The sequence below is a fragment of the Xenopus laevis genome, chromosome 5S, assembly GCF_017654675.1.
Source record: "Xenopus laevis strain J_2021 chromosome 5S, Xenopus_laevis_v10.1, whole genome shotgun sequence".
Taxonomy (NCBI): domain Eukaryota; kingdom Metazoa; phylum Chordata; class Amphibia; order Anura; family Pipidae; genus Xenopus; species Xenopus laevis.
In genome coordinates, this window is record NC_054380.1 from 85,203,418 (window position 1) to 85,216,705 (window position 13,288).

The following is a 13,288-nucleotide window of genomic DNA, read 5'->3' on the forward strand; positions in this document are numbered from 1 at the left end:
ACCATAGAGGGAACACTTCCACATGGCGAAGGCCCTGACCCTGTTGTGTGAAGTCGCGTGTAACCCATGCTTCTACTGCTAGCTGGACAGTTTAACTATTTGTGTGCTATGCAGCCCAAATAGGTGTTACAGTGATCCCGTGGGATATACCCTCCTGTGCAAAACTTTCCCTTTGTTAAAGGTGCCTTGGGCTAACACATGACTATCTGTTTACCGATTCTTCTATATTTATTGTATATTCCTCAGTAGTACCCCTCTAGAGAAATGTAATACATTTTCTGTTATCACAGCACTCAAGTCTTTCATGAGTACACCCTCCTTTGAGGACACACACTCGCAGGAACTTAGTAAAGTGCCTCAAGCAAAATAACTAAAGTGAATTCTAAAAGAGAATAGGTGCAAGGGAATATACGGGTTACACATGTGCATGTGGATACAGAAATATCAGGAGCCCCAGATCAGTTAAAAAAGAAACATTCACCCTAAGTTACACAAAACACAGAGGATATTATATAACTGTTCCAAACAAATGCAGTTAAGTGCTGGCCATTTGGGTTCTCTGATCCCCTTGGGGCCAGTCTGGGAGTCTGTGGTCTCAGATGCCACATCTGAATCTCATTTGGTGGTTTTGGATCCCTTTCTAATAAAAAAGCACATATAATTACCATTATGAAATAAAATCAGGGATTTTTATCCAGTGACGATAAAATGGTAATGGTCTGCTAGTAGAATTGTTTTCCTTCCTGTCAATCAACATGGAAGGGTTTTGGAAAGGTTAAACTCAAACACCAATTCCTCTTCTCTTGCAAGGTTTTCTTAGGAGCACATACAGTTATAGAAACTATCCCTTCCCTCATGTCCTGCTTCACCTCTGGGCAAATAGTCCTCTGACTGATGCCCCTATCAGAATTATTGGTATAGCTGTAACAAGGTTAGCTCAATGATCCAACTTTAGGGGGTTATTTACTAAAGTCCAAAAATGTCTCATTATTTTATTAAAACCACTTCTACAAAAACCAAACTTCGACCGTGCACATTTTTACCATATTTATTAATAAATTAACTCGAAAAAACCTGGTGCAGGAAAAGACTCGATAAAATCGTGAAAAAAACGGAATCGTACGATTTTATTGGATTTGACACCCGGAAACTCTGATTTTTTCAGATTAACGTCCAAAAACCACATATTTTTTGGATTATTCTACAAATCCCAGCGGAGATCATGATATCTTCCAATTGTAAAAGGGAGATCTGCCATTGACTTCTACATGACCTCGGCAGGTTTAAGATGGAGTACTTTTTTATTTGAAGTTTTAGCAGCCTATTTTTTTTTCTACGAAAAAATGGTGCTTTCCCGTTTAAACTTCAACCAGAGTAAATAACCCCCTTAATTTATCTGATGAAAACAATAAAGGGGAATGTAAAAGAATAAAGACTCTGAAGCCATTTAAAACTCAGACTTGCTTTTGTTGTGGTTTTAATTTTGTTTTATTAATATACAGTAGCGTCTAAAAAATCTGAACCATACGTAGTCATAGGCCTATGACTACGTGTGTTAACACACAAAACGCGTTAGGAGGAGAAATGTTGTGGAAATAAAGTCACTTTCTATTTCACCACTGGCCTCTGGTTTGTGAAAGTGCACTCAACAGTTTTGAAGTGATTGTCGGCCAGGCCTCCCTAAGCTACGGGTTTGGGGCGTCGCACCCGAGCCAGAGTCGTGGAGCGGTGAGTAACCTGACTTGAATGCCTATGAGAGTAACAAAGTGGCTGGTCTGGGGGAATTTGCACCTGGACCCACCCAGTTATAGGGTGAGCGATCATAAGAAGGATTTCTGTGTGCTACCTCATTGTATTAAAATTATTGGCCAAGGGGTTAGAGCACATCCTAAAAAGTTTGTTCATGCATGGAATGAAAACATTCTTGACAGTTACTGAGCACTAAGAGGACCATTTATGAACAGTCTTATTTTAGTGGTTTTAAAATTCAGATTCACTTTCTCTTAAACCAAGTGTCACGACTGGCACCCTAAATCCAGAATAGGAGCTAGGCTCTCTGGTCTCTGCTCTGCTTCAGCCTCTAGCAGCCGCCTTTCACTTTGGGAGGAGCCCTCCGCTAATCAGATGCCGCCAGGTCTTATTAAGAGAGAAGCCAAGCAAGAGTTCTGGATGAGCAAAGGGGCCCGATTGTACGGAACACATTTTAGGACATCCTCCGGCGAAATACCTGTCCTTCATGCGATGTCCTATGGCTTAGGAATGGCGCATCGGTTGGGTAGAGGACGGAGGTAGATTTGCAGATTTGGAGGATGAGTGACAGTAAAAGCACCCAATGCGGCATTCCTAGGAGTGAGGAGCAGGACCTAACAGCTGAGAAGGGAGGAGCGAGGTGTGACATCTGCTTTGAGGAGGGTTGAGTGTAAAAGCAGGCAACGCTGCATTCCTCTAGCATAGGAGATTGCATACAGGGGATGGATTTCCCCTGACGATGTCCTAATATGAGTTCCTTACAGACAGGCCAGGATCAGGATTGGAGAGCTCAGAAAAGTCAGGCAAGGATCAGGATCGGAGAGTTTAGAATAGTTAGGCAGGCAATGGTCAATACCAGGATACACAATGGATTCCATGTAGAAAGCACACAGGAACTAAACAAGTTCGAACTACTTCAATTCCAAACTCTCTTTAAATACCTTTTGAATTTTGCGCCAAGCCCGACAACGGCATCACGCCGACGCATAAACCCCGGAAATGCACACTGTGTGTGCCATAGAGGAACTGGCAATGAAGACAGAAGAAAGCACGCGCCTGGTGTCCCCGCCGGCCACTAGATCACCAGGATGTCATGAAATAAGAGCTGAATAAGAGCTGAATATAAAAAGCACAAATGAAATAACTATATGTATATATAACTACTAGCAACAAAAATGAGAAAACCTGAATTGATTTAAAATGGCTCAATAGGATCAGCACAGCTCCCACTGACTTTTATTAGAACTCAATAACTTAAAATTGGCAAATTTAAATCATTTATAAAATAATTTATAAAACTATAATTTGCTTTTGGGATTTTTAAATGATGGTTATCATGGTTATATTTTATAAAGTGGTAATTTCACTTAAAGTATGTATGGCAGCCACATCCACATTTCCACTATGGGTGATGGCATCTTGGGACTAGATGTTTGGCCTGGGACTCGCCCCCAAGTCATGTGATCGTGTGTGCAACCATATAGTAAACACTAGAACTCAGTGAACTCCCTAGGATCCAATATCCCAGGGATTGTTTGTTACATTGCTATATTTCTGGGACAACAGCAGCCAGAAAATACTAATCTAAATAATGTTCTCAAATTAAATATATGTTCTGGCCCTGGATAATCTCTGGCCGAGTGGTAATACTTTATGTTCATGCTCATATCAACACACAACCATAAACAGCAGTAGCCTGCCGACAGAACAACAGTGCTATGCCATATAACATGTATATTAAAGGGATTCTGTAATGGAAAAACAGTTTTTACTAAATGCATCCGTGAATGGTGCTCCTCCAGCAGAATCCTTCATTAAATTAATTTTTCTGCTGTTTTGCAGTCCCCCCTTATTCCAGTTTGGCATATACATGCCCTTTTCTATCTTTTCAGTAGTGACCAAGAATGTAGAATGTAGTAACAAGTTGAAATGGAATAGTATATACAATACTGCAATGAGGCAAAAGCAGTGGCCATGTAAGACAGACTAAATATTCAGGGGTAGAAAGAGAAAGGTGGGGTAAAAACAGTGCTTTATGGGATTAAAGCTGGAAGTACAGGTGGTGAACAGGAATTTAATGTTCAGATGAGAGTAGACCAAGCAAGAGCTTTGTGGTTAAATTTCAAAGCAATACGTGTGTTTAATTTTAACACTGCCCAAACTTCATACGGTACTTCCATTGAAAAAGTAATAAGCTGTTGGGTTGTTTTTCATCAGCAGGGACTGGGCATCTTAATGAATTGATAGTGCAAAATATATGATAATAGAACCTGAGTAAACCCTCCTGTCCTCTGAGATAGGCCATGTACCCCTATTTGTAAGGTCCCATTAAATGGTTTTATTATAGAAAGATGCATGTTAAGATATTTTATTAACCTATATCTATCACTGTACTAGCAGTGGTTAATGCCGGCTGCTGTTTAGTGCCAATACTTTGTATGTCAGTGGCGTTTTCTGTCCATTAATGAAATGTAAAGGTTTAAGTGGTGCTTATATCATTCAGAAATGACTGGTTTATATTACCAGAGCCCTGCAAGCAGAAAGTATTATCAAATTACAGATCCTCGCGTTGGGAATTATACATTCTTTGTAAGTGGCGTGCCACAGAGTACATTATAGTGTGTTGCAATTCAAACAAACTGAATGCAAACAATACACTTCTCCCTCCTTTTATTTAAAAAAAGGCTATGCTTCAAACCTGCAATACTGTATGCTAAGAAACCTTTTGACATCTCTTACCAATATAAATTGGACTGGTTTCCAGGAACAGGTGCATCGATAGAGAGATAGATCATTTTAGATTTGGGTGCCATAGCCAATCCAGTTTGCAGATGCGCATGTATACCACGATTGTAATTTAAACTATGCGTGTTCCTGAACATGTGATATGAAGGGAGGGGCAGCTGCTTGTGCCATGGCCCAATGCCTAGGTTTATAAAGTCGCTGTGTGGATTTTCAAGACAGCAGATATATTCCATTGAATGAATACTGCAAAGGTACAGAATGTAAAAAGCCTTCACTAAGATAATCTAAGACAATGTGGATTTGGTCTCTATGATTCTACAATTTCAAACACTTTCGAGATGCAGAAAATTATATAAAATACAGAGCATTGCTTGTTTAAGACAATATATTTTTGCAATGTGAATATCAAGGTATAAGAGAAAAATTAACAACTTCTGCTTTTCTGGCTTAGGAAAGTACACTTGGGTCTCTCAATATTCTCACGCTGAACTCCTGCAGCTGGACTGTTTGATGTCATTCCTGGCCAAAAGTGCATTCATATAGTATGATACTACCTTTCCTTATGATTCTCATTCTTCCAATTCTCTTAGCTCAGCTTCTCACTAGGTCTGCCTTCTTCTGCCACACTCTTCCCCACCACACTACTTGGCATCCAATGTAACCGGGCCCACCATATTTTCTCCTGGTACCCTGGTGGGCCAATCCAACCCAGCACACTAACAATCTTTCATTTGATCATAAGATATCAGATCTAAGCCCTCTTCATACACCTCTTGACTACTAGTCACTAGAATAATTTACAAAAATGTTATTATACCAGACATACCATCCTCGCCTCGAAATTCTTCCACTAGCCATCCAAACACTTCATTTCTCTGTGTGTTGCAAATAATATTTCCTAGGTAACAAATCGTTACAAGTTGCTTGTGAGTTTCCTTGCAAATCAACATCAGACAACTTTTGAAAGTTGAAGCACTGCATTTGTTTTAACACTGACAATTTACTTTATCACAGGTGGGAAAGCATATAAGGAGATTAGTCAACTGTGGAAGAGGAGATTTGTCAGGGGCAACTAATCTCTTTTTCCACCATTGCCCTTAGTGATTGCCATAGTAAGGAAGTAATGGCAAGCTACAGCCTTCCAGGAGATGCCCCTGTACTGATCAGGAACGCAGGCAGTGCTGTATTCAGTGTAACAGTGCTGTATTCAGAGTAGCAGCAACCTTTTGCAGTTCAGGAGTGCAAAGAACTGCAACTGGGACAACATGCAAAGTGCAAAATAAAAGATTGGAATTTTGATATTGCCCCTAAGCTTTTAACCTTTGACTTTGAGTGGGATATGTGTGTGTGTGTACTGTATGTGTGTGTTTAATTTCTATTAGCTTACCTTCCAGCTATAAGTAATTGTATCTAAAGGAGATACAATTCAATTATATCCGGAGGGCCGCATATTGGATAACCCAGGTTTGAATCACAGGAATGCAAGTGAAGCATGTGACCACTTGTTAATACTCCTGGAGTGTATCTGAAATCTAAACTTTTTTAAGAATAACAATAGAATTAAACAGATTGTCATATTGTTAGGTTCTTAAGAGGCACCACAAACAAGTCAGTACATACATATGTGTATACACTCCCCACAAATGCTATTTGAGAGCGCACCATCTACAAATCATCACCCATCTTTTAAACCCTTTGATCATCATAATGATGCCATCTCTGTTGCCTACTAATCATTAAGAACAGAGGATGGAACTAAACAGCAACAACTATTTGACAACTTAATATGTATCTACCTAAAGCAAAATGAACTCCTAATGTACAAACACATTTTCAGTGCCCATCACATAGACAGTCTGTAGATATTAATTGGTGGTGCCTTGTATGTATGCACAATGAAAGTATCAGCTGCATAGCTTTAGGGGGTTGCCTATGTTTCTTTGGATCACCATAGACAAGGGTTTTTAACAAAATGTGCTGCAGGTCAATCAGGTTGGTTAACAAGTAATAAGATGAGAAATAATGAGGTTATTAGCTGGGTGTCCATGTAGGGGAACTGTATTAATCAACTTTATATATGACAGGGTACCTACACTAGTTCTTCCTGATTTCCATAGGGAGCAGCAGTATGCTACACGTTACCATCAGCTGTAGAAGTGTATGGGGTTCCTCTTTGCAGACTCATATTTTGGGAATGCCCATGCAACTGGAGAGAGTTAATTACACATATGAATAGAAATAAAGAACCTAGCTCTTTGGTAGATATTTTATGACAAGGCACCAGCATTAAATGGAATACAACATAATGATCAGGTGAAAACTATTCTGGGATCTACAGAAACCCTCCTGGCCTGTAACCCACATAACTATTTACGTGGGACCCTGAAGACTGTTAAACTATAAAACTATCTATACTATTAAATGTTAGGCTCCACTTAATGAGAGTGAATACCATGCAAACTATATGTAGCACAACATCCTATCAGCGCCCCAGTGAGTGACCTCATATTTACTTGAATTTAAGTCAACCACATAGGAGAAGTGTTTTTACTTGTATATCTGTGACTGACGTATAATCAAACAAATCCTAGATTGCAACGGGGGTTTTGGAGGTGCAGTAATGGTTGGGTGGAACGTACTGCACTCAGCCACTGTTGATTCTGATCTGCTGAGACAGAAGTACCTTTATATTTTCAAAAAGAGTTATAATCAGAAAGCAGTTCATAGACTGAAGTAAACTGACATCAGATAGCTGCATATTACACAGTTACACTAACAGACTCTTAGTGTGAAACAAGACAAGAACCTTTTGCTCTAAAAAGTGATATATGAAGCAAGAAGTTGTGATCATTGTGAGCAGAAAGAAGTACTGTGTCTTATGGAATTCTGGAATATACTTGGCTGAACTGTCCTGCCCACTTCCTCCCCTCCCAGTTCTTGTCCATTATTTGCCTGGTTCATATTTCAAATGCAAAATTATATATATTTCCATTGCTTGCTTTTTGTTTAATCTGTCATTTTATCAGAAAAATAAATATGGTTCATTGGTTGTAAAAACCATGAATAAAAGTACAGAAAATTCCCATTCATTGAGGGGTACCATTATATTAGGTGATTCAATTGCTATGTTTTTTCACCTATGCCAATGCTCCTTTTGTATCTGCTATGTTTTTAGGATCCTGCCCCCTTTATTGCTTAATGAATGGACTCCACTCATTGGTGGAATCAGGGTTAATATTCCTAGTGTTGTGTCACTGTACAGGTATGGGATACGTTATCCAGAAAGCTCTGAATTACAGGAAGGCAATCTCCCATAGAATCCATTTCTATTAAATAATGAACATTTTGAAAAAGATTTCCTCTAATTTTTTCTCTGTAATAATAAAACAGTACTTTCTACTTGATCTTAGTGGCAAAACAATCCTGCTTGGTTAATTACTGATTTAAATGATTTTAAGGTTTGGATAAATTACGAAAAGATCCCCAGGTCTCAAGCATTCTGGATAATAGATCCTACACCTGTATTTCAGGCTGATTAAGTTCCTCTATGCACAAAACGGGTAAGGCTATGGTGTGTCTTATGACTGAAATAAATACCTACTTTTATTTTAATTACTTGTTGTGGGATCTCCCTGATTATTATTTACTCAAATAATGCTTGGGAAAGAATACTACAGCAGCCCCAGGTCAATAATTTACTTTGCACAGGACAATAAAATGTACTGCACATGCAGGAATCTCAGTCTGGAGTCAAGACACTTAGGAAAGAAAGGTAAGATGGGGATGTTGCAATCATATTAGCACCCCCAGTGAATGGCTTCCCTTAATGATATTATATGCATCTATCTATAGCAGCAATCTGTTAATTCTGGCAAATGCCAGAGGAGCTGCTATAAAATGCCATAAACATAATTTGAGAAGTGAGTATGGTATTTAATGTGCATGATTACACCCAAAGTATAAAACTGTGATAATGTTAAGTTAATGTCCCATGGGGCTGATTCTCTGTGTGCTGAGAATCAAGCCCTAAATGCGGCCGATTTTGGTGTACAAGTTCATGAGTATGCATTCCTGTGCCAAAATCAGTCACGTCACTCACATGTGCCTGCAAATAGGCCGAGGCAGTGGTTCGGGTGCAAGGTAGAAGGCTGATGCCAGTGTAGGGCTTATTCTCTCTGTGTTTTTCTGCAGGCCAAGAATCAGCCCAGTGTGGCATTAACCTTATAGTATAGTTGGTTGCTAAAACTAAAACTCCATCCAGTGCATAGGCACCAGAAATGTGAGCAATAAAAGCCTGAAACAGACCATACTTTAAAGTGGTAAAAAAAATAGTTTATGGGTTCATACAAGGAAATTTAAACTTGTCCTAATTGATCTGAGCATTTTTGCAATTCACTTTAATTTCTTTTTTTTCCAATTTAAAGATATTAGTGAAATAATGCTATTAAACAGGCCTTTTGGCACAGCAACTCTCCTCAGGAGCAATGTAAGTTAGTGCCTCAAAAGAAACCCTCAAAGCCCTGTTTGCACTTGTATAAAAAAGAAAATAGAAATATATCAAAAAGGAGCATGTCAGGTATTTATATCTTAGCAGTAGTTTGCCCTTTTCAAGTCATGCTAACATTGGCTAGTTTGGTTTCTTTTCAGGAAATATATTCACTTATATTTAGTCTGTTCTAAAGCAGTCTGCTGTATCAGAGGTTACTGTAGATATAAAGGTTGAGGTTTTGGAGATAAAAGCCAAGGGGAGGGGATAGGGAATTGATTGGAGGAGCGTGACCCAGAGCAACGCTTTAAAGAAAACATTTGATAATGAATCTAATGCTCAGAGCTCAGTACAAAGTCAGCCTTTTTTTAAGTTTGAATGTTCCAGGTATAGACTTGAGAAGCAAATGGTATAATTTCCCCCTGTCTGTTATATGAGTTTCCCTAAAGAATTTTTTTATACTTTCAACCAACTGCTTGAACATTATGCGGTTGCCACGGCAACCCACCCCCAGCTTGAAGGCATGACAGCAACAGGAGAAGAGTCACTGTCACTTTACAAGGAGGCATCCCATTACCATGGAAATAATTGCTTCCACCAAGTAAATGTGTATTACAGTAACTCTCTGTGTTGTCCTGTGCCCCCAAAAAAAACCCACATGTATGTTGGCTTCATGTTCCATACGTATTACAATAGGTATCTAAGAATAATATTTAAAGTTAAGGTTATGTTCATCATCTGGTCACATTTTGGATACTGGGGATAGAAGGAAATAGAAATATACACCTAGCCATATGTGATTCTCACGAGGAAACTTTGGGCGACTTCGGAAAACGGAGCTCTGCGAGTGCCATCCCGCTGGCCAGGGCCGGACTGGCAATCTGTGGGTTCTGGCAAATGCCAGAGGGGCTGCTATAAGGTGCCATAGAAAGTCAGTATTTAGTGGGCTGGTGGGGGCTGTTTGGGCCTCTGTGTACCTGAAATGCCAGGGCCTATTTTAATTCTCAGTCCGGACCTGCCGCTGGCGATTTTTCATTATAGCCTGCGGGAAGGTAGGGGAAGACAGTTCAGGGAGATTGTCGCCACAAAGAAGTGGAGGTTTGTCGCCGGGGGCGACTAATCTCCCCGAATCTGCCCTTACCCTAATGATGTATTTGAGACTACTATCCTGCAACATAAGATAAAGGACAGAAACCAAGCAATATGTAATGTCTCCAGAAAAACTAAGAGCAATATTGAGCATGACAAAGGAAGAAACACGCTGCATGCTGTTACAGCTCAAATTTACGGAACGCATTTTAGGACATGGTGCATCGGTTGCTTTTACCGTTACTCATTGTCCAAATCTTCAGTCACACCCCGTCCTCTACCCTCCCTTCTCAGCCGTCAGTCATACAAACTCCGCCCTCAGTCTTCTTCCCTCAGCCCTCCATCCTCCTCCTTCAGTCATCTGCCTTCAGCCCTCAGTCCTCTTCCTTCCGCCCTCGCTCCCCACTTTAGAAAATTATGGATAAGACTGTCAGCTGAAAGTTAGAAGTTAAATCTGAGGGGGGGGTGGTGAGGAAAGGGGGTGGAGGGCTCAGCAGCGAGGGCGGAGGGTGGAAGGAAGAAGAATAAAAGGAAGAGGACTGAGGGTGGAGGGCGGAAGGTGGAAGGCTGAGGGCGGAGTGATATGACTGGCGGCTGAGAAGGGAGGGTAAAGGACGGAGGTGTGATTGCAGATTTGGACGATGAGTGACGGTAAAAGCAAACGATGCGCCATTCTGAAGGCATAGAACATCGCAGGAAGGACAGGTATTTCGCTGCAAGATGTCTTTAAATGCTTTCCATAAATGTTGAGCCTATGTTGGGCACCCTAAGCCTTTTTGTGTTCAAGCAACAGAATTAACGTCCCCATGTTGTGCCATGTACCACACCGCCTTGCACTCATAATATAAACGCACATATGCCTTGCACACATTTCCAGCGGCAAAGGCAAAGATTGAAGTTGCACCCAGTAATGAGCTCAGTAATTCTGCCCAGCACAAGCATCCAGACTGCAAATCCACTTTGACTTATAAACATTAGTGTAAGCAACTGCCCATAGCAGCCAGTGATATAATACACGGGGTGATGTCATGCCCAGCACATTGCTTTACTATATGACAGTTCAACATGGTCACTGGTGAGGTCACATCCTAGCCTGACGTCATGCACAAGGGGGTGAAAGCAAGGTATATATATAAATGATGAACTTTTATTTATTCTGCAAAAATGCAAACACATATAGTGTATTAGCAAGAGACAGCATGCAAGATCCTTAAATTTGTGGAACTACAATTCTCAGAGCACAACGACTGGCTGGATATGTTTTTAATAAACAAGTGTATAATGTTGTATAATGTTGCTTTTACCTGGCTTGTCGGTCTCACTGGAGAGAAGGTGCAGTATGGAGGCACTGAGAGGCTTCTACAGAGGCAGAGCTTCCACAGCAGCACAGCGCAGGGAAAAGGGATGTGATGGCATCTCCCCCGACTCAGAGCACATCCATATGTCAGTAAGACTGCAGCAAATCAGGCAGCTCCTGCTGGAGACACGACAGCTATAGTAGAGCACGGCCGCCCCTCCGCCGCTCGTGGGATTACAGCAGCATCCTGCTAGTGACAAGCCTCGCACTCGTCCGCCAGTCTTTGTGTTCAGAAATCAGTGCCATAAGAAGGAGCGATGATAGATTAGCACAGGGAAGAGAATGCGGGGCATACGCTAATACTGTAGCACAAGCCGAGCTGGGATCAGGTGCACACGCCCCTTCTCTGCTTTATAAGCGACTCCTTTGCTTTGCTGCCTCAGGAGCTGCAGGCTGAGCTGGTGACACGGGGAGGCGGGAGTGCAGTTTCTATGCAATGAGAGATTAGGTACAATTTGGGCTGTTCTGAAGACATGACCCCCCCATGCTGAGTTGGAACTAACCCAGTGCCAGATCTGAACTCCATTAAATTCCTCTCGCTTTAAAGGGGTGGCTTGCCTTTCATTTAACTTTTAGTATGTTATACAATGGCTCATTCTAAGCAACTTTTCAATGGGTCTTCCTTTTTTTTTGTTGTTGCATGATTTGCCTCCTAATTCTGACATTTTCAGCTTCCATATGAGGGATACAGACAAAAAAAAACTATTGCTCTGTGAGGCAACACTGTGGTGGTTATTGTTATTTTGTATTACTTGTTTTTCTTTTCAGTCTTTCTCCTAATCATATTCCAGGCTGTCATTCAAACAAAAGACTGGTTGCTATGGTAATTTGTAACCTGCTCTATTGCACTTTAGTAAATAGAAGGTGTAAATAAATGGGCAAAACGTTGGACTCACACCGTACCTGAGTCATTGAGGTGAGGTGTTTCTGTGGCCAGCACCAATCTACCAGTTGTATATGGAAATATACAAGCCAAATGAGAGATATCTTGGTTGCTCAGGGCTACCGAAGATCTCCTATATATTATCTACTAATGATTGTGTATAGATGTGATGTGCTGCATGAACTCTCACCTATCAGCCAAAATACAAAATGCAAAAAGTATAGGCAAATAAAGAGTACAAAGATGGAAGACATAACTGTGGAACGTTAGGGTTTAATGGTTTGAGAAGGTTGAGGGACATAGTTTGCAATGAGGTGTCTTGCCTAGTACTACAATCTTACTTATTGTTACTATCCCCTAGATTAGAGTCCTGCAGCGGGTCGGGTACCCGTGGGTTACCCGCAAAAACCTGCGGTACCTTGCGGGTTGAGGGGAGAAGTTCTAGGTGTGGGTAAAGCCGCAGGTCGGCGGTTCTGCTGGTTTGCGGGTCATGGGTCGGCCGCGGGTCTTCTCAATAGCGATATTTACTCCTTTTTTCTGATCATGGCTACTTCTGATGATGTCACTTCCGGTTTACAATGACAGCACTTCCTGATTCTAGATGGTCAGCAGGTCGCGGGTCCGGGTTGCGGATAAGGTACTTGCGGGTAGGGTCGGGTAGCGGTTCCAAGTGGGTAAGAATGTGGGTTGGGGGTCAGGGTTGCGGATTGCAGGTTGCCGGTACGGGTCCTAAAAATTGGACCTGCGCAGGACTCTACCCTAGATTTCTATTGCATTGGTCACAGTAGTGACATTGCCTAGGTCTGTGTATTAGATTCCTTCACAAACTCCTACAGACAGTGTCGGACTGGGGAACCTGGGCCCACTGTTACTTCGGGGGCCCCCCACACAGTGTCGGACTGGGATACCAGGGGCCCACCCATAGACCTTAGACCAGGGGCCCACTCTCAGTACTATTATTCTTCCTCATATAATAATC

The 13,288-nt window shown here is 41.3% G+C and overlaps 1 protein-coding gene across 1 annotated transcript in view; it reads right to left on the bottom strand.

Annotated features, from left to right (window-relative positions):
• The window catches only part of kbtbd11.S (kelch repeat and BTB (POZ) domain containing 11 S homeolog), a 42,816-nt gene extending 31,015 nt beyond the window's left edge, over positions 1-11,801 (bottom strand). Inside the window, exon 1 of the mRNA XM_018265566.2 lies at positions 11,374-11,801. The gene's annotated coding sequence lies outside the window, so the exon portion shown is untranslated. The remainder of the gene's footprint in view (positions 1-11,373) is intronic.
• Between the last annotated feature and the right edge of the window lie 1,487 nt (positions 11,802-13,288).